The 20,858-nt window shown below is 37.3% G+C and overlaps 1 long non-coding RNA gene across 1 annotated transcript; it reads left to right on the forward strand.

Moving 5' to 3' along the window:
- Window positions 1–3,204: 3,204 nt before the first annotated feature.
- On the forward strand, window positions 3,205–20,780 carry LOC140323057 (uncharacterized). Its single transcript, XR_011919296.1, has 3 exons — window positions 3,205–3,312; window positions 10,206–10,281; window positions 20,678–20,780. It is a non-coding gene; the product is annotated as an uncharacterized lncRNA (long non-coding RNA).
- The last annotated feature ends 78 nt before the right edge of the window (window positions 20,781–20,858 follow it).

Here is a 20,858-nt window from a genome sequence, read left to right on the forward strand (position 1 = left end):
AACACTATATTATCTCCTTTGCAAAGCATTTAGTTAAGGATATGTTAAAAAAAAAAAAAATGATGATACCGTCATAGTTCCAGGTTCAACACCATTTGGCAGAGCCAGAAGGATGACACCAGTGATCTTTATAGCTGTCCAGAAGTGTGGCATTGTTTGATACTGTAACGGCATTCTGTTTTGATTATCACCATAATGGGGGCATTCTACCCACTGACCATCAATAAATACATTTTATCAGAGTCCCTGAGATCCAAAATTTGCTTCATGGGTTCCTCTGGGGTAAAAAGTTTGCCAAACATGTATAACGCATAACATTTTGACCATTCTCCATAATTTACTATTCCATTTATTGTATTAAGATAACAACATACAGAACATAAATCTAGCTTACTTGTATATGGGTAGCAGGTACATCTATTAAGTTAATCTTACTGTGTCACAAATGAGTGAAACGCCAATCATTTATATGTGTTTTTCTTTCCAATGTTTTGCTTGCATTCTTCACCGTAAGGCACCTTTTCCTTTGATTCAAAAATCAAACAATAGCAAGAAAAACACACACAGGGATTGATTGCTACAAAAATAAATAAAAATAAAATGGAGAGGTGATTTACTAAAGCAAGTATGTTTTATGGCAACTCAACAAACTGATGTTTCGTTTTCTCACGATTCGATTTAAATCAATTTTATCAATATAAAGAACAACATTTAATCTATGACTGTTTTTAAGCCATTGGATGCAGTAGATGTATTAGTTTTATTATAACAGTAAATCTAGCATACTGGTGATCTAGACCAGTGGTCACCAACCTTTTCGGACCTACGGACCACTAAATGCACGGACTCCTGTCCACGCATGTGCGGGGAGACGTGTGACACCTAAAGGGGAAGAAACTGTGAGACTGTGATGGGAGAGTGTCTCTGGACACAACCTGCCCTGAGCCTACAATCTTTACAGGAGACATGGTCCTTCTCCTGACCCCACTGGGGGGATGCAACGGCCAGAGCCGTGGACCACCAAAATTTTCTCGCGGACCATTGGTTGGCATCATTCATTTAACATACAGGGTCTGATTTAATAAAACTTTCCAAGACTGGAGAAGACTAACTTAGGAGAACCTGGTTGATCAAGCAAACCAAGAATGCATTTATTAACATACATTTGCTATTATTTGTTGGTTTCAGTCCAGGACCAGATCCATTCCAGGTTTAATGTATTACCCAGATAGTCTATATTCTCCAATCTTGGAGAGCTATGATAAATTACACCCAATGTTCTAGGCACTGCTTCAATCAACAAACAGCACTATTGAGCAGCACTGAAGTTGTATTTGGAGTTGAGGGGGTCTACAATATAAAATACAGTCTGATGCTCCTTCCTACATGCTGTCAGTGTCACAGTTAGAAACCAAAAGGGTTCATCTGGGATTTAACCTAGATGGGGAAAACACAAGGTCTACCATTACTGGCCAACTTTTAACAATGCCAGATGCCAGGTAGCTGTTCTGACACTAAAATGTTGTTTTACATACATTTATGGTGTGCATTAAATAAATGTTGGATTGTGCTATAGGTTTAAGTGGTACTAACACAAGAACATAGTCAGAGACTGCTGACATATAACAGATGACGATATGATACTGCCAACATATACCAGATGACAATATGAGACTGCACACATATAACAGATGACAATATGAGACTGCACACATATAACAGATGACAATATGAGACTGCACACATATAACAGATGACAATATGAGATTGTCGACATAAAACAGATGACAATATGAGACTGCAGACATATACCAGATGACAATATGAGACTGCTGACATATAACAGTTGACAATATGAGACTGCCAACATATAACAGATGACAATATCCCTATTTAATGTACAGTGCTGCTTAATATGTTGGCGCTATATAAATCCTGTTTATTAATAATAATAATAATAATAATAATAGTAATAATAATAATAATAATAATAATATTAATATGAGACTGCACACATATAACAGATGGCAATATGAGACTGCCAGCATATAACAGATGACAATATGAGACTGCACACATATATCAGATGACAATATGAACTGCCAACATATAACAGATGACAATACGAGACTGCCGACATATAACTGATGACATTATGAGACTGCCGACATACTAGAGAAGATGGCTTTAGGAAAGGCCAGATACCAAAGACATATAACAGAAGATGCTCAGAGGCTGGAGACATTCTACAAAAGAAGAAATGAGACAGCAGATATACAACAGATCATGATCAAAGACAGATAGTAAGATACTCCAGACATAAATTAATGATGGTCAAAGTCTGTAGATATACTAGAGAAGATGGTCAGGTACTACTGATATGCTATGGGTTTTATGGCAAACTTTTTTTGTGCAGCTAATAGTGTTTTTTCAGGTGGCAAAAGCAAATGTTTCTTCCTTAAAAAGTCAAAAACATGTAACCCCCGACCAATGTGGTTCCTTAATTGGTGCAAGTTCCTTGGTGCAATGATGAAGGAGCCTGCAGGAGGAATCACAGCACAGCACAGAAATAAGAAGTATATTCACACCTTTTTACGTTTACCCAAATGGTCACCTGTAGAAGAAAGTATATTCACACCTTCTTCTACAGGTGACCATTTGGGTAAAAGTAATGTTAAGAAGATGCATCATTTTATTTCATGAAAAAGCAATTGCATGTTTTGTGTGAATGAGCCCCTACGATCTGTCCACCTGCAAATCCTTGTTTCCCTTGGTTTCTCTGCAGGACTTATTTTACAATCAACTACTAGATTGTAAGCTCTTCGGGGCAGGGTCCTGTCATGTGTCACTGTCTGTATCTGTCTGTCATTTGCATCCCCTGTTTAATGTACAGCGCTGTTTAATACGTTGGGGCCATATAAATCATGTTTAATAATAAAATGGAATTTGTTTTCTCTCTTCCTGTTTCAACACTGACTTACAAAATACTCCAGCATTGCCAGCTGCCTTCCCTTCCTTGTTACCCCTAAGAAGGGTTAATTCTGCAATTTTTCCTGTTCTCTTGAATACTAGTTTTCCGGGTATTCAGACAAATGTGAAAGCAAGCAGCAGGGGAGGACTGAAATAATATTATTTGGAATACAAGTGTCACTGCAAAGTCCTGATCTCATTAAAACTGACCTCGGTGAAGGGTGGAGATTGGTGATGTAAATGCAAACTGACTCAAAACTTGACTGCCCCTTTATTACCAGCTTTATAAGCAAAGCAGCAATGTGGAATTCTTCACATTACAGAGGCGGATGCTGTGCACTGGTAAGTGGCATCACTTTGCTTACAGGATGCATTCCTTTAGTATTGGCTGGATGGGCTCCAACCTCAGGCTTGGCTCATCTAATTATCTCCTTGTATGCCAGAACAAGAATATTTTTCATTGATACAATGGAACATTTTGCTTCTTTGTATATCAGTGTATACGAAGCAGTATATACATTTATTTAAAATATATCTCTATATATATATCAGTATAAAGAATGCAATGTCTGATGTATATCTTATTTATACAATAGGAATTTTCTCTTGTGTATATCAGTTTGTAGGACCCAGTGTCTGGTCTATATATTTATTAGTTCTTTGCTTAATGGTATATAGGATGCAGCGTCCAGTTTACAGATCCTATTTATTCAATAGGGATTTTCATTTTCTTTATATCAATGTATAGGATATAGTATACGGAATATAGAGGTATTATTCAATAGAACATTTATCTTCTTCATATCAATGTATAGGATATAGTATCCAAAATATTTTTTTATTATATTTATTATCCAATAGGACGTTTATCTTCTTCATATCAATCTATATTATATGGTGTATAGTATATAGATGTAATATTCATTAGGACCTTTCTCTTTTTTATATGAATGTATAGTGTGCAGTGTCCGGTATATAGATTTATTATTCAATAAGACTTTTCTCTTCTCTATATGATTATATAGGATATAGTGTCTGGTATATAGATTTATTATTCCATAAGACTTTTCTCTTCTCTATATGATTCTCTATATGATTATATAGGATATAGTGTCTGGTATATAGATTTATTATTCCATAAGACTTTTCTCTTCTCTATATGATTATATAGGATATAGTGTTTGGTATACAGAATTATTATTTAATAGGACTTTTCTCCTCTTTATATCTATGTATAGAATGCAGTGTCTGTAATATAGATTTATTAATTAATAGAACTTTTCTTCTCTTTATATCATTATATAGGATATAGTGTCTAGTATATAGATTTAATATTCAATAAGACTTTTCCCTTCTTCAAATCAATGTATAGGATATAGTGCATGGTATATAGGTGTAATATTCAATAGGACTTTTCTCTTTTTTATATCAATGTATACAATGCAGTGTCCGGTATATAGATTTATTAATCAATCTTATCTCTTCTTTATATCATAATATAGGAGACAGTGTTTGGTATATAGATGAATTATTCAATAGGACTATTTTCCTCTTTACATCAATGTATAGGATGCAGTGTTTGGTATATAGATTTAATATTCAATAGGACCTTTTTTCCTCCTGCAGTTTTGCTGTAAAGATCCTATTTATAAAGTAGAAACTTTTCTCTTCTGTATTTAACTTTAAAAGGAAACAATGTTCTGTGTATAGATCTTATTCATTCAATAGGACTTTTCTCCTCTGTACATCATTGCATAGAGTAACGTGTTCAGTGTAAAGATTTATTTATACAATAGGACTTTTCTCATCTTTATATTAGTTTATAGGACGCAGTGCCCAATGAATAGATTATTTAATAGAATATGTCTTTTTTCCTCTGTGTATCAGTGTATAGTATGCAATGCTCAGTCCATATATAGCATGTATTATAATAGGACTTTTATTTTCTGTATATTAGTTTATAGGTTGCAGTGTCCAGTCTATATATCCCATTTATACAACAGAACTTTTCTCCATTGTATATTAGTGTATAGGATGCCGTTTTAGGTGTATAGATATATTTATCACAATAGAACTTTTCTTTTAGGTAAATCAGTGTGTAGGATGCAGTGTCCAGTCCCTATATCCCATTTCTGCTGTATGACTTTTCTCTTCTGTATATTAGTGTATATAGGGCAGTGTCCAGTCTATATATTCCATTTAAACATCAGGACTATTTTCTGTATATCAGTGTATAGAATGCAGTGTTCAGTGAATATATCCCATTTATACGATAGTTCTTTTCTTTTCTGTATATCAGTGTATATGACACAGTGTCCTCTGTAAAGATCTCATTTTTATGACTTTTCTCCTTTGGGGATCAGTGTATATAATGTACTGTATGCAGTTTATCGATCCAATTTAGTATATAGATACTCTCTATATTAGTGTATGAAATGCAATGCCCAGATCTCATTTATGCAATAGTACTTTCACATTATTTCTATACTTGTTCTGCATCAGCAAATTATAAAGCATTAAAATAAGCTATGCACTTGTAATTATTTACTTCTGATAAAATATTGGAGCCATGTTAACATCTATGCAATGCGGTACCACGTTATCCGCACAGTAAAATAAGTGCCATGTTTTGGTGTAATGCCATTCCTACAAGCACTCCTTCTTGATGATGGACCAAAGATGCCTCACCTTCATCCTGGGCTAAAGAAAGAACTTTAAAACAAATCCTTGTTCACCCATGTTAATGTTGCCACTGTGCTGTGTTCCAGTGGTTTTCCCGGTTGATCGTTTTCTCATCCCTAATCGCTAATAGACAACAGGGGGTACGCTAGATTTTTCCCCCAAACAATTGCATGGGAAAAAATATCTAGCTTGTGAATGTAGCTTAATGTGGAATTAAACCCAGAAGAACAAGTATAGGTTTTTGTTAGAAGAAAAATGCAAAGTCTGTTTTGCCAAAAATACTTTTTTCTGGCTTCTGGTGGCTTTTTGTTTTTTGCCCATACTGCATGGCAAATACACTATGCAGTGTAGACCTGGGCTCTGTACACAACACCGCCATGGGTACAAAGTAACAATGTTACATCAAAAGTGGCCACTCATTGGGACTGATTTATTAAAGCTCCCTGAGGCTGGAGAGGATATACTTTCATCGCTGAAGCTGGCTGATCAAGCAAACCTGGAATGGATCTGGTCCAGGATTGAAAACATTTGCTAGCAAATAGCAAATGACTTTGAAGAAATCAATTTCAGGTTTGCTGGATCAGCCAGCTTCATTGATGAAAGTGTATCCTCTCCAGCCTCGGGGAGTTTTAATAAATCAGTCCCAATGAGTGGCCACTTTTGATGTAACATTGTTACTTTGTTCCCATGGCAGTGTTGCGTACAGTGCATAGTGCATTTGCCATGCGATGTGGGCAAAAAACAAAAAGCCACTAGAAGCCACAAAAAAGTCAGGCCCAATGGTGGAAGAGGATCTTTTTGTCCCCCAAGTTGGCAGCAAAGATGGTGGCTTAGGGGGGACCTGTGATTGCTGCAGGGCTCCTGCAAAAAGTTGTGTGTACATTAGTTGGCAAGTGTGCCATGACAAACATTCACCCATACCAAGAATTTAGTACTGCCTTAAAGAGTTCTTAATTAAAAACAGCTCTCCCATACAGTCCAAATCCATGTAAATAAACAAAAGAGTAATCAGCTTATCCACAGGAAATTTGTTTGAGTGTTTTTTTCTATGCACAAGATATCAACATAAACAATAACATGTGTGACACATTTTTTGCTTTTAAAAGTCACTCACAAATTTCCTGCCTAGGTGTGCCAACTGACAATGTAAAGTGTATGTTTAGAAATAATTGTGATAAAGACAGGATGAATTAAAAAAATAGTTTCTTGCCATCATCTTGCAAGTGAGAGACATTCCTACTAAGAGATTTCTTAATTTCTTGATGTCTTGGTATTTGTTCTGCTGACAAATCCAAAATGTTAGACCCCCTCTTACTTCTCAAGGCTCTCCAGAACAAATGGAAAGGGTGAACCTCCTAAGCAGGGACACAGCAATAAAAAGTTTTATTCAAAGTTTTGCCCAGAAATACGCTTACATTTATCTTTCAAAGCAGATCTATTTGCAGACAGATGATTAGTATCATCTATGCTTGCAATATCCAGCAATTTGTTTTAATCATGTTATTATTATTAATATTATTATTATTGTTAATAAACAGGATTTATATAGCGCCAACATATTACGCAGCGTTCTACATTAAATAGGGATTGCAAATGACAGACTAATACAGACAGTGATACAGGAGGAGAGGACCCTGCCCCAAAGAGCTTACAATCAAGTAGATCTAGTTGTTTTTGCTTTAGAACCTTAATGCTTTTTGCCCCTTTGACACATTTAAAGTCTAATATGTTCTTTAAACATCTATTACTTCCTTTTAGTAGAAAGTCTGCTATCTTTATGACCCTGGGTCACCTCTTGTTGTTCAGCAGCAATTGTTCTCTGTGTATAGATCAATAATGACATTGCTTTGAGGTCAGGAAACAGTTCTTCCAGTGTGGCCTCTGTGTATGTGAGGGAGCTGAGTGCTGCCATGCCAGATAACCTTTGTGGCTGGGGGAGATAACTGTTATCTACTGCCTTGTGGAGGAATAAGTCACATAAACAACACAGAGCAGAGCTGACAACCAATACAGTATACTAGTAGTACAGTACTGTATACCGTTTCTATATATTTGTTCTCAGAATTCTAAACATTTTGTTTTGGGTCCGGCAGCCCAGAAACATTGTAGGTCTTTTAGTGGGACAAGGCCTCCTAGGTCAACATCTTACTTTGAAGACTGGAAATATTAGATCTTTATATATGCAAGCTGATTGATGCAGATATCTGGTTTGCTGCTTGCTGGGTTTGCCTTGAGGAACATGTTAGGTTGCTGCTTTAGTTTAGTTGGTGGTTTGGATGAGCAGATGTTTATTTTTGTTACGCTATGGACTTAAAAACTAAAAAATGTGCCGTGCTAAAAAGTCCAGGACAAACCTACTTGAAATAGCTGTCTGTAGCAGTTGAGTATCTTCCTCATACAACTTGCTCTGGTGCAGGCAGAGATCTATTACTGCACAAAGTGAGGATCTAACAAAGCTCGTATACCCAGCAAGAGGCTAACTGTTTACCCATCCAACAAATGCAACAACTGACTGTGGACCAGGTCTCCATAGAGGAACAATAGTCACCTGTGCTTACAACAGGCCTTGCTAGTGAGTAACATAGGCTATCGTACACCTTGACGGCTGGTGCAAAGTGCTTTAGGCAGATTGTCCCTGGAGGACAATGTTGAAGCCTAAAGCTAGGTACACACTTGAAATAATTATCGTTAGAAAACGAATGACTAACGATTATGCACGATTTTTTTGAACGATCGTATTGTGCACGATTGTGTGCATGCTGTAACGATAGGATTGTTCAAATATATTCTACCAATAGTGTACACATGTAGGAATGACAAATAAAGGAGAAAGTGTACTGCAGAACCATCCATGATCACTACACGACTGTACACACAATAGATAGTGAATGATCGTCGCTCAATCAGGTCTGCTAGGACTGTCGTTCGTTTCCAGCGACAATCCTTGTTCATCGGCGTCGTTGTGCACTTTTTTTTGTTAACGATTATTGGACGATCGGTTGTTAATAGTTTCCAATGATATTGCACGCTTTTACGCAGCTTTAGTATCCTTGAGAGATGCCGTATTGAAAGTGTTAGAAGCTACCTTAGAAGCAGAGGACTGAAGTTCTAGCAACCTTTTTAGTAGTTCCAGAATTACTTTGGCTTGCAACCCCTGGATGCCAAAATTCAAAAGTGAAATGCTATCTAGGCTTGGGGTGACCATGGCCCAACTGACCTTAGCATGAGCTCCTATGAAATAATAGGGGAGCGCACCAGTATGTATGTATTTGTTCCACTTTACAAATGTTTGCAACTGTTGTTACTTGAGGCTGCTTGGATTAGGGAGCAAGGGATCTGTGATCTTTAAATTGGAGTTTTGCTTTTTAAGATAAGGCGAGGTATTAGACACATAGTGGAACTGTTAAGTACGATAAAGGTGTAATTGGGAACTTGCTACATGGTGTACGGTGAATATACCGGGCTCTGATCTTTTGTTTTTGGCTGTGTGTGACAAAAAAAAATCTCTGGAAATGTGTCTGATGTTACTACTTGAAATTTGAGGAGAATGGTAACAACCCCACTTTAGAGATCTCTGACAACTTCCTACTAGTAGCCATGGTTGGCCAGTCAGAGGAAACCGTCTCATTTACAGAAATAGCAGATACACCAGAGGCCAGGAAATATTTGGGACTACATGGTTGTTGGGGTTCAATTAGGCAAATGCATGGAAAAATATAAACGTGATAAATGGAGATTCTGAGAAGTTGAAGTTAGCCTAGTTTACCCCCATATTGCAAATATACAACCTATTGTGGAAACAAAAGCAAATTGTGTAACAGCTAGTGGGTGCCAATTTCACACAAGGAGGGTGTTGGATCTGGCAAATGTGTTAGGTATACAACAGAGGAAGATGCAGTATTTTTTACCTGTTTTTACAAAGTAGTTTAGGAGTACTGTAAATCTTGGTCTGACTGTCTATTGAAAATGCTCCAACACATTTTTAAACTTCACTGGTACCCTTACTTATAAATGAATATTCCAATAAACTTCAAAAAAGCTTTTTCTCACTGGCAAGTTGGTACAAGAAGAAAATGTATGGCCCTAAGTGTCTTTGGATGTTATTTTAAAATGCTGACAATGAGGACTTTAGAGTCAGAGCCGGAGTCGGTACATTTGTGCCAACTCTGACACCATGTACCCAATAATTTTTCCGGACTTTGACTCCAAAGCCCAGCTGGCAATTTTGTTATTAGTGTTTTCTCTATTAATTGTCCTCATTTCCAGTTGTCGTGTAACTTTTCACCCAAGTTACCTTAAACTACTTCCTTCCCCGTCACTCATTATTACTTTTTTTGAGTTATTGCTTCCCTTATTTGCTTTATGTGCTCAGGTTTCCTCAATCCTGTGTGTCTCCAGAATTTCCTCTGGATGATTGTACTCCTTTTATTCTTTTCAATTCATGCTGTGGCCCTTTTCTCTCTCCTCCCCCTACATATCGGTCTCTTTCTCTCTCCTGTCTTTAACACTGCTGACTAACTGTTTAGTTATGTTCCTCTCTCTTCTCTCTGCAGCTGCTTCAAGTCTACAAGGAGAACAAAAGCAAGACATCAACCAAAGAACTCCAACAGAAATACAACTAAGCTGAAGGTACGTGGACACAAATTATATTTTCCAACTTGTATAGAACTTCGGCCTGCAGTCATACAAACTGTTTATGGTGAATGGCATCAGGCAGATGGGTTCATTTTGTGACATTTATTCGTCTTGTTGATGCGGAATGCCCAGTGATCACTGCGGTGCCATCTCGTGTGCAGTTATGTGTATACAAAGGAGAATTCCATTAAATGTTATGGTGCTGTCACATTACATAAGGGTGCCGAACATTGCACTATATTGTGTAAAGGTTGTTATATTAAGCAATCTTCTTTATGTTTTGCTTATTTGCAAATTAAGCGTCCATAGACGCTGGATTGGATATCTACATACTGAAATATGATTGTATGCCTATAAACACTTTTTCTGGGACATATCAATCAGACAGATTGGAGCTTCCAAACCATCTGCTGTTTAATTTCCCATGGGATATGCAGAAAGTCCTTTTCTATACTCTCTCTCTTCATGTGTGCTCAGGCAATGCAAGTCATTAGGTACTACTTAAAAACTAACTTCAGGCACAAAAACTTTTCTTTTCACAATAACCACAATAGCTATAAATCTACTATGTGTGCACCAATTAACTTTGCAAACCTAGTTATTATCTTAATAAAAGTAGCCGAGCTGTGGGTGGCCCAGCAACTACAAGCTGCCTGAGAAATCCCAAGGGGGTGGAAATAAGACCAATCACCCTGCAGGAGGACAGAGAGCAGCAGGGACTGGTCCTAATATGGAAGCTCCTAATAAAAATCACAGTGGATGAAGTAAGAATATGAGCACCTTGAAGCATATCTAAAGCCATTTTTACATTTTGGATAAAGAAGCAAAGGGTTGGAACAACTCTCTTGTGCTGTGCATGGCACAGGCAATATTTTGGAAAATATAATTTTTCAAGTCAGTAACTTAAATTAACATCTTTCTTCTAAATTCTAAGGATTATCTTTTGCCGTATATTCTGTCATTAGTCCTAACATGGACCAAGACAGCTGGATCATAGTCATCCTCTAGTAAGCCCGTAGTAAGCTGTCTACTTGGTTCACCATATGCTGATCCTTTGCAGCAAAGAGACTGCAAACCCTTTATTTGGGGTCGTTCTGCTATCTTCATGGTAGAATTACTAGCTTCAGCTACTTGTTATTCTACTTTTATAGTTCTCACCTTTACATCCCCTACTAGAATATATTGCTCTAATCAAACTTAAATACTTACATTTACAATGGCATGCAATTTAGACACATTGCTTTTTTTGCTTAGTTAATTTGTTATCAGTAATATATTAGTTAATTTTATTATGGCACGATCCAAGTCAATATACAAAGCATGCAGGACTGTAGTGCAACAAAATAGTGTAATCTGGTCCCATTAAAATGCATCTAAGATCATGACAACGTTGGGTGCAACCTTTGCTCATGGAGCTACTAGCTGCTTGTCCATGACCTCAGAAGGGATTTTTAGTTGTGGGAAATGAGTTGCAATTTATGGTATTGTTAGTTTAATGTGCTAGTTTGCAAAAAATGTTTATCTCCAGCAAGGACCCAATGAAGGAACGTTTAATGAATGATTCCTATTTGTGTGATACTTGGTAGCTGTGATTGACCTTTAATGTACAGCGCTGCGTAATATGTTGGCGCTATATAAATCCTGTTTATTAATAATAATAATAATAATAATAATAATTGACCTTGTACAAACCACATCAGTATGGTCAGTTAGTTATAACTACATAAAGCTACATACATGCTTAGCATTTGTCTACAGCCTACTTGGGAAATGCCAACTGTGTCTGAAAAACCAAAAAGAAAAAACATTGCTATAGGAATTAATGATCATCATTATGTACATCTGCTTCAGCCTGTGGCTTTGAACTACTTGTATTCCCAGTAATTGGGGCTTTGCCTGGACTCTTTGCAGGAGCAGTGGTAAGGATCCATGACTCACCCTGACAGCCACATTTCTCAGGTTTTCACGATTGTGCCAATCTTTTATGTGGGTAAAAGAAATGCCTAAAGCATATCTTTCTAACTTTTATGGTTGTTGAGACACCGTTGGATGGATGTAAACTAGACTTCCAGTATATTTTTAGATTGTGGGAGGGGTACCATACTAACACAGGTAAAGTTCTGTGCTGGCATTTTCCTGAAGGGTTATTGTGTGGTATATATATATATATACAGTATAGGTATCAAAACTACTGCAGCAACTGCGCAAGCAACATTCATCCTTAACATTGCAAAATGGTGCCATTTATATAATTTAGGTCAATTGCATTGCAAAGGTTACTTATGAACTGATATAGGTTGGCATGCTTTATAACACAGAGCTGCTTAAAATCCCATTCCAATCATGCCATATTGCCTTGCAAATAGCCTTTCTAGTAGGAATCAAAATTCAAGGGCCTTGGATATAACCCCTTGGTTATCCCCATGGGATGTGATAGATAGGATTGCAGGGAGGAAAATTTACAACTGATATATTGCATTAGGAAGGTCAGAGATTACCTGGCAATGAGGGGTCAAGAATGCTTGGACTATATAAGGTTAGATGTGATGATCTACAAAGCTCCATTAATGGTTTGGACGGACTGTCCCTCTTCTAGAACCAAGTTCCTTTGTTCCCCTTTTTCCTATAATAAGGGTTTAATTTATTCATTTTCTTGTACGTTTTGGCTTAAGGATTTTGCCCTTTGTGATATCTGCACCCTAACACTAATATGGAACTTGTCATTTGCTCAGAACTGCTGGAACCCACATGTAGGGGCTGATTTATTAAAGCTCTCCAAGGCTGGAAAGGATACACTTTCATCAGTGAAGCTGGGTGACCCAGCAAACCTGCAATGGAGCTGGTCCAGGATTTAAAACATTTGCTAGCAAATAGCAAAAGACTTTAAAGAAATCCATTCCAGGTTTGCTGGATTACCCAGCTTCACTGATGAAAATGTATCCGCTCCAACCTTGGAGAGCTTTAATAAATTAGGCCCATACTATCACAAATGTCTGTTCACATCTCACATCTCTGTCTAAATGCATATCATTACATGGTGAATAAGTATTTAACTTAGCCACAAGGTGCAAGTGAGGGCCCAAAAATTGTTCATGCTCAGGAACCCTTTTATGACCCTTTCTGGATATGTTACAGCATCCCTCTCTATACATATCACTTACTAGTGAAAACTCTTAAAAAGTTAAAGTTCAGAAAGACATTGGAAACCTCCACACTACAAACAAAATGGCTCATTTATATGTTGTTGCCAAAAACTGTTTAAAATGTCACTTTGATTTGGAAATTGGAGATAGTTTAAAGGTTTTTCTTAGCTTAGCCAGGACTCATTAATGTGATTGTGAAATGTTGTCTGGATATAAATGCTTGGGGTAGCCAGCCAAAAATACTTCCAGGATTTATCAATTGATGACAAAACCAATCCTCTACTGTATAGTGTGTACCGGGAACTGGTTTCATTAAATATAAACAAAAGCTCAGAGAGTGAGGCATGAATGTGGAGATGAGAAAGAAGAAGAGATGGTGAGGCATGATGAAGAAAATATAAAGTCACTTAACATTTCTTCCAAGCAGGTCAGGCAATAAGCCAAGTGGAGCAATCTCTGGTAATCGGGAGGATCAGATTGGGCCTCAAGTTATGTTTTTCTCTGTTTTACAGCACAAGCGTATGAGTCATCTGATGACCCACAGAGGTTCATACATGGTTTAATTGGATCCACACCCAAACCACAACAGTCAACTCTTACCACATGGAACCTATATACCATACTTCCCAACTCTCCCTGATTTGGAGAGATTGTCCCTCTTTCAGAACCATGTTCCTCTCTCCATCTTTCCTTCTAAGTTGACCATTTGTTGCAGTAATTATCAACTAGGGTTCTGTGGGATCCTAGGGTTCCTCCAGAGGTTACTAGGGGTTCCTGGAGCAATGAGCAGTCAATTTTACTGACACCAAAGATCTTTTGGCTATCTGTAAGGGTGACATTCTTCCCACTGGACAGCAATGTAAGAGGAATCCTTCCTTCTGACCACCAGGGCTTCTTGGAGTTATTTCAATGGGTACCCCATTAAAAGGCAAGAAATACTGCTTTATTAATTTGATAAATACACTTACTTAAACAAAAAAACGTGTCCCTTTTACCTATCTCCAAAGATTGGGAACTAAGCAAAAATGACTTTTGGGCTATCAAGCTTACGTATAAAGGTTTTAATAAAACGTAGACATGAAGACATGAACTTATTCACTTTAATGCAGACCTCCACAGGATCAAATACTTACCTTCTTTTACTATTGTACCACTCTCTTTTACTCCTGGTACTAAAAGAAAAAACTCAGAGTAAGCTGCAGGTCACCAGATTCGTAGGAGGGGGCTATGGATGGACATCTCCTATGTTAGCCCTGATTGGCATTGCACAGCCAGACAGAATGAGTTACATACTTCTCAGAATAATTTCCTTTAGTTCCAGGTACTAAGTAGAGGTAGGAAGGAAAGGTAAGTATACACTAGGTGTGAATAATCCAAAACTATTGCCTTGCCTTCAATAGATAACAGAAAGTTCTGCCAATTAGCTATAACTCTATTTTAGTAGTTGCACTTTTGTTCAATCAGAATTAAATTGATAATGAGTATTTTAGAATCAGATTTTGAACATGTGAACGTTAAAATTAGGCTCTGTCAAGAAATAATTGTCCTGGCTTTGTGGCCCTGACACTGATACATGAGCACAGTATTGGTCCTGTAATTTGCCTAAAGATCTGTCAAATGTTTCAGAACCCCTTGGTGGACTTAAAAAAACCTTTTTAGGTCTTATACAGTCTTGGCCAGGTCTAAATATAACATATAACATGCAGTAAAACATAGGTTATCTGCGTCTCAAATCGAATTGTTTTTCAAATCTTATAAATCCATTGTGATTTATGGTTGTGCTTTCACCAGTAAATAAGCATGCAGATCTAAAAACTGATAAAAGAATTTCTGGATATTCCCAAAAACTCATAAATTTGTGTCTTTCGTCCTCTCTTAGCTTTACCCTTGAGCTGACCCCAGCTAAGCCACCTCCTGGAAACTGTTGTTGAATTGTAGTTTATATCGGAGTCTGCAGCTTGTAAAGTTTTTTTGGCTAGAAAGTGAATTGCTTTCCCCCAGTGATTGGCAAATCTAGAACATCTGGCTTTTGAGAAACTAAAAAACATAAACACTGAAGGAGTATAAGACGTAAATGGAATTTACAGATGTCACTAAATGAAATCTAAAACAGCAGAAACATATTGCAGCCTTCTAGTTGTCAGGGAATAAGGGGCATGTAGAAGTCAGCAGATGACATGCTCCTCTATGGAAATACTGCCCATGTGCATTATGGAAGCTTGAGACCTTGGTGTTATATGGTGGGGTTATCAGAAAGCTGAACTCCAGGCGAACTTAAATGTACAGCTGAAATATATTAATGTGAACAGTTTCTGGGAAAATGATTTCTGTTCAATCAGCCTTGTGATCTGTGAATGTACCAACCAGGTCTTGTGTAGAGCAGTGTTTCTCAACCAAGGTTCTTCCAGAGCTTGCCATGGGTTCCTTGAACAATTTGCAGTTTTATAGACAACGATGATCTTTTTGGTTATCTGTAAGGGTAGCAGCGTTCCCAATGGCAAGTGATGTAAGAGGAATTCTTCCAATTGATCACCATGCTAATGTACTGTAAGCTGTCCAGTATTCTCCCCAGCCTCACTTTTCAGTAACCACCCGGCTGTTTTTGGGTTGTTAGTGAAAAGTTGGGTCACAATACAGAGGCTGCCACCCACCTACAGCTTCTTCCCACCTGGCTTGAAAAAATATTCTGGGGAGAATACGGCTTTCTATATAGTAATTAAATCAGGGGTACCCTAAAGGCCTGAAAGTTATTCAAGGTTTCCACATGTTAAAAAGTTTGAGGAACACTGCTGTAGACTATATCTGGACCAGAACCTGTCTCAGGCTTTAATCAAACAGTAAGCGGAGTAGAGTGTCACTTTCCTTTGGGAAAATGTGCAACTTTTTGAAAACCTTGCAAAGTTTTGTAGCCTGGATTAACTAGAGGCCCCTCCTTCCCTCATCTTCTGCTGGACAGGTATTCTTTCTATGTAAAAACACATAATTATTGCATTATAGGCTTAAAAAATAACCATAACCGGCCATGTCTGCCCATTATGTGGTAACAGTGAATTTATAGATGTAAATATGAATATTGAACATTTTTCTAGACAGTCATGGGGATTTGCAGTATTCTAGAAAAAAAGAGATGAGTCACGCACAGTGAATTCTGTTTGTGATCCATCTTTCGTTAGCACAGTATCACACAAACCTTGTCTGTAGCTGGCAGTGCCCTTTTCACACTCATAGATCTGTATAAATAAAAGGCTTTGTACTCAGCAGAGCATTAAACTGTCTGTTACTAACAATAGAGCCTGAGGAAAGGAGATGCTTATTGCGGAATGCAGTAAAACAAAAAATTGGCAATGGATTCCAGTCTTTTTCTCCCTACAGCCTGATCAATGGAATAACTGTCATGTTCCTTCTACTGCCTGCAAGTCACTGTTTCCTGTTCACTTTTAAAATATGCCGGATGAGCTAATAATGGCTTATTCTTGATAATTGTATTTTATCAATAATTCCATATCTATCCTCATCTACTATACCTTGATTTGAAGCAGCAAAGCATAATATTTTTACCACCATGCTTTACAGTTGGTATTTGGTTTTGAAAATCTGTTATTGGTTTCTATCAAACATATCTAGTATTATATCTACAGTATTATTGATGGATGCACTTTGACACCAACTGTTACAACAGTTACCTGCAAGACCCATGATAGTCCTTGAGACTTCTTTTAGTATTAAACAGTCAGCGCTTGATTTTGGCTAGTTTTAGACAAAGGATAGCTTTTAGTGTATTATGTGTATGGGGTAAATAATGATTCTACAGCCAACCCCTAGGTATGCAGAAACTAAACTTATTATTGTATGAAAGAATACAATAGAAAGAGGGTTTTCTGGCTAAATATATTCCATGTGCTTTTTATAGTATAGAATACAACGTGACAATATAAAAAATATCACAATAGAATGCTTGTTGAAAACTCCTTCCTTAGTCTGCATTAAAATCATGCAGTAAGCAGGGGTTTTTGTTTCTTGAAAACTAAACAAGTGTTCCTGTTTCGGAGTAATCAAAAGCTGTGGACCCTGGGATATCTGTTTTATCTATCTATCTATCTATCTATCTATCTATCTATCTATCTATCTATCTATCTGTGCCTTTGCAGCACTGGGTCCCAGGCTCAAATCTTGGCCAGTACACTATCTGCATGGAGTTTGCAGGCTCTCCCCGTGTTTGCTGGGGTTTTCATCCTGGTACTCTGGTTTCCCCCCACATTCCAAAAACATGCAGTTAGGTTAGTTCGCTTCCCCCCAAAATTGATCTTAGACTGTATTAAAGATAAATGTCTATGGTCGGGACAATTGAGCCCCTTTAAGGGACTGTTAGTGTTACAACTTTGGACTTTGTACAGCGCTGTGAAATATGATTGTGCTATATAAATGCTGTATATTAATCTATTTCTTTTCATATACCATCATATCATTCTATCCTGTAAAGGCTGGCAATGTTAAGGACAAAGACAAAATGCTTTCTTCCCATAACCTAAAACACCCTGGCCATATAATCGGCTTCCACAAAAACCATCCCTCTATATATTTGTGTCTGTATGAGGGTAGTCAGACAATTACTGGAAGCATTTTGTATGATTCAGCAGAACTGTTAACACTTTATGGTTGCACATGATTAACCCATCACCCTGCTTCACTCTCTCCCTCCTCCATATATCCTTGTCTGATACACCCTGTCCATGTTTATGGATTTATTTCAATATACAAGATTTTTTTACATCTATGTTATATATACACTGTATATCCTGTTAGGGTTTACTCATTATAGAGTCACTTTAGTGCTCTGATTTTGGAAGATTGGGGTAAACATTAGGACAGCAGGAAGAGGTGTATCTGGTGTTTTTCAGCAGATGGCTTTCATGTGTGGTGATGATGAGAACACTCAGCAAGCATTTCATGGCTGTTGGATAATATTGTTTCAGTGAATAAACTAATAAGGGGCAATGAAGAGGGGAATCCACTTCTAAGTTCAGATGAATGTTTGCCAAGTTTGCTGGCAACTGTGCCAGGGTGCCCATTTTCTGCTTATGAAACATTTGCTGAAGAGGTTGGCAGTCTATGTGGTTTGAGAGGCAGACAGCTCTGAAACACTGCAAAAAGCATTTAAAAAATGGAACTTCAACTACTTCAGTTGATTTCATTGTTAACCAGGGCCTTGGGATGGTTGAGGACTGGTTGACAGGGTTGAACCACAGACTCAGTCTTAAGCTGCATACAATTGACAATCGAAAATCCGGCCATCGAGAATCCGGTTACTTCAGTTTTCCGGCATGAATTTTGGATCGCATTTTCAATACAGGGACTGTAGTACACTGTTTGGCCACTAATGATTTGATGGCGCTGTTTTGCAGAAACAGCTGTTAGGTCTTCCTTGCTAAACTAAATACACGTTGAGACATCCCTGCTGCCTGGAACTGTGCCAGATGTCCACGGGTGCTGCAAGAGGAAGGCTGGCCTGTGTGTGGAGGTAAGTATAAGGTAAAAAAAATCCGGAATTTTCAAAAATCCGGCACTCTTTAGGTCCAGAGGTTTCCAGGTTTTTGAATTTTAACTGTATATGATCTATACTTGTTGCTGGAAACATTAGAGACAGCGCTGTTCTGTTCCAGGCAAAGAGGAGATGAGGGAGGATGAGGATCCATGCTGCATCCTCCCCAGTAGAAAACAGAGAGAGTCATTACCTGCCAATCGTTAGTGATCTGCGCCATCTTGGGATGCTAGATATTTACAAGAAATCCAGCTTTTGTATGATGTTTTACTGTATATCGATGTATTAAAAGATTTGGTAACTGTAGTAGGTCCAGAAGAGCATTAGCGTATTTTTATTATGGATTTTTAAATAGGAACAAGGTAAATGAGAAGTATAAAAACATTTTACCAGGTCTTTATTCTCAGGAAGAGAATAAATGCTGAAATATGATTTCCATTTCAAGATTTTAATTTTGGTAGCGTCATTAGATAGAAAGAATAACATTCATTAGTGATATCAGCCAACAGCAGGAAACTGATTCTAAATCTGGCCAGTCACACATCTATTTTGTATTCACGTTCTTAGTTTGAATTGGAATTTTTTCATATTTTGAGTATTACCTTATGGTGTGCCATGAACATATTTGCTGTTTTTTAACTGATGTACACTAATGGCAATCATTTTAGCAAATAGTTATTAATTCATTGCATGTTGTAAATGTATGAACTAGAAGAAATTCAATATAGAATATAGGAACAGAAGTACTATATATAATATATAGGTTGCAACAGTGTAAAAATATAGGGAAATGTTATAAACTATCTAATTGGTTCCTTTTTCTTGCAAAATGCCCTCACTTGCTATGTGTTTGCTATTAGTTGGAATTTATATATTTTGGTATTTTAGTTTATTGTCCACTGGAAAGGCAATTCTGCTCTGGTTTTACTGCAGAATGATCAGCACACATCAGCAAGTAATAAAACTATGATACTGTCCGGAATCATAAAAATAAAAACTACAAGTGACAGACTGCATGATATTTGTATTCCATGATTTTACATTAACTTGCAAACAATTTGCAATCATCCAAGTCAAGGTGAACGTAATAGCAATATGAACCACAGTATAATCTAATTGTATGTAACCTATAAGAAAGCCAAATCAACTCAAAGCTACTTCAATGCAAATTGTAGTTGACTGAAATCCGTATATAACAGGCCTCTAATGTTTTAATGAACACATTAATAAGAGGAGAGAATAATAATAATATTAAACAGCTACATTTACAATGTTGCACAGCAATCACAGCAATTCCACCCAGTGGACTATTACTGGATGGACAAAACCATGCAGTCATTGATGATCCATAATACAAATATATTGGACCTAATTCATTAAAGGTTTTCTGAATCACCCAGGTTCTCCGATGATAGTCTATCTTCTCCCGTCTTGGAGAGTTTTAATCAGGTCCTAAGTGCCAATCAATTGTCTCCTCATAAACTTTTGGGACTGCATTAATCTGTCATTGGGGCAGGATAACAAGCTGGCACTGTATGGCATAGAGGTTGTCGGACTTTCTCAGACTTTATATTTTGTTCCATGGTGGGCCACATGTTGTAGGATAAAGTAGTCCACTCCAGCATTGATGGTATGACATTAACATTTTCCACAAGCATAACTAAGCCATGGCTTTTGTTCTTACTGTCTTATTTTTCTTTTTTTGTAGTGTAAAAATGTCTTTAAAGATGACAATTGTGAATATTGTTGTGACCCTCATCCTCCTTGAAGTTATATCTGCAACAGAAGAGGTAAGGATATATATAACGGCTTGATTATTTCCCAAATCCCAGTCCCCGGAAGCACCCATACATTGATGAAGCTTAATTTGCTTAGTATGGGTTGCCAAA

Source organism: Pyxicephalus adspersus, chromosome 2, assembly GCF_032062135.1.
Source record: "Pyxicephalus adspersus chromosome 2, UCB_Pads_2.0, whole genome shotgun sequence".
NCBI classification, from domain to species: domain Eukaryota; kingdom Metazoa; phylum Chordata; class Amphibia; order Anura; family Pyxicephalidae; genus Pyxicephalus; species Pyxicephalus adspersus.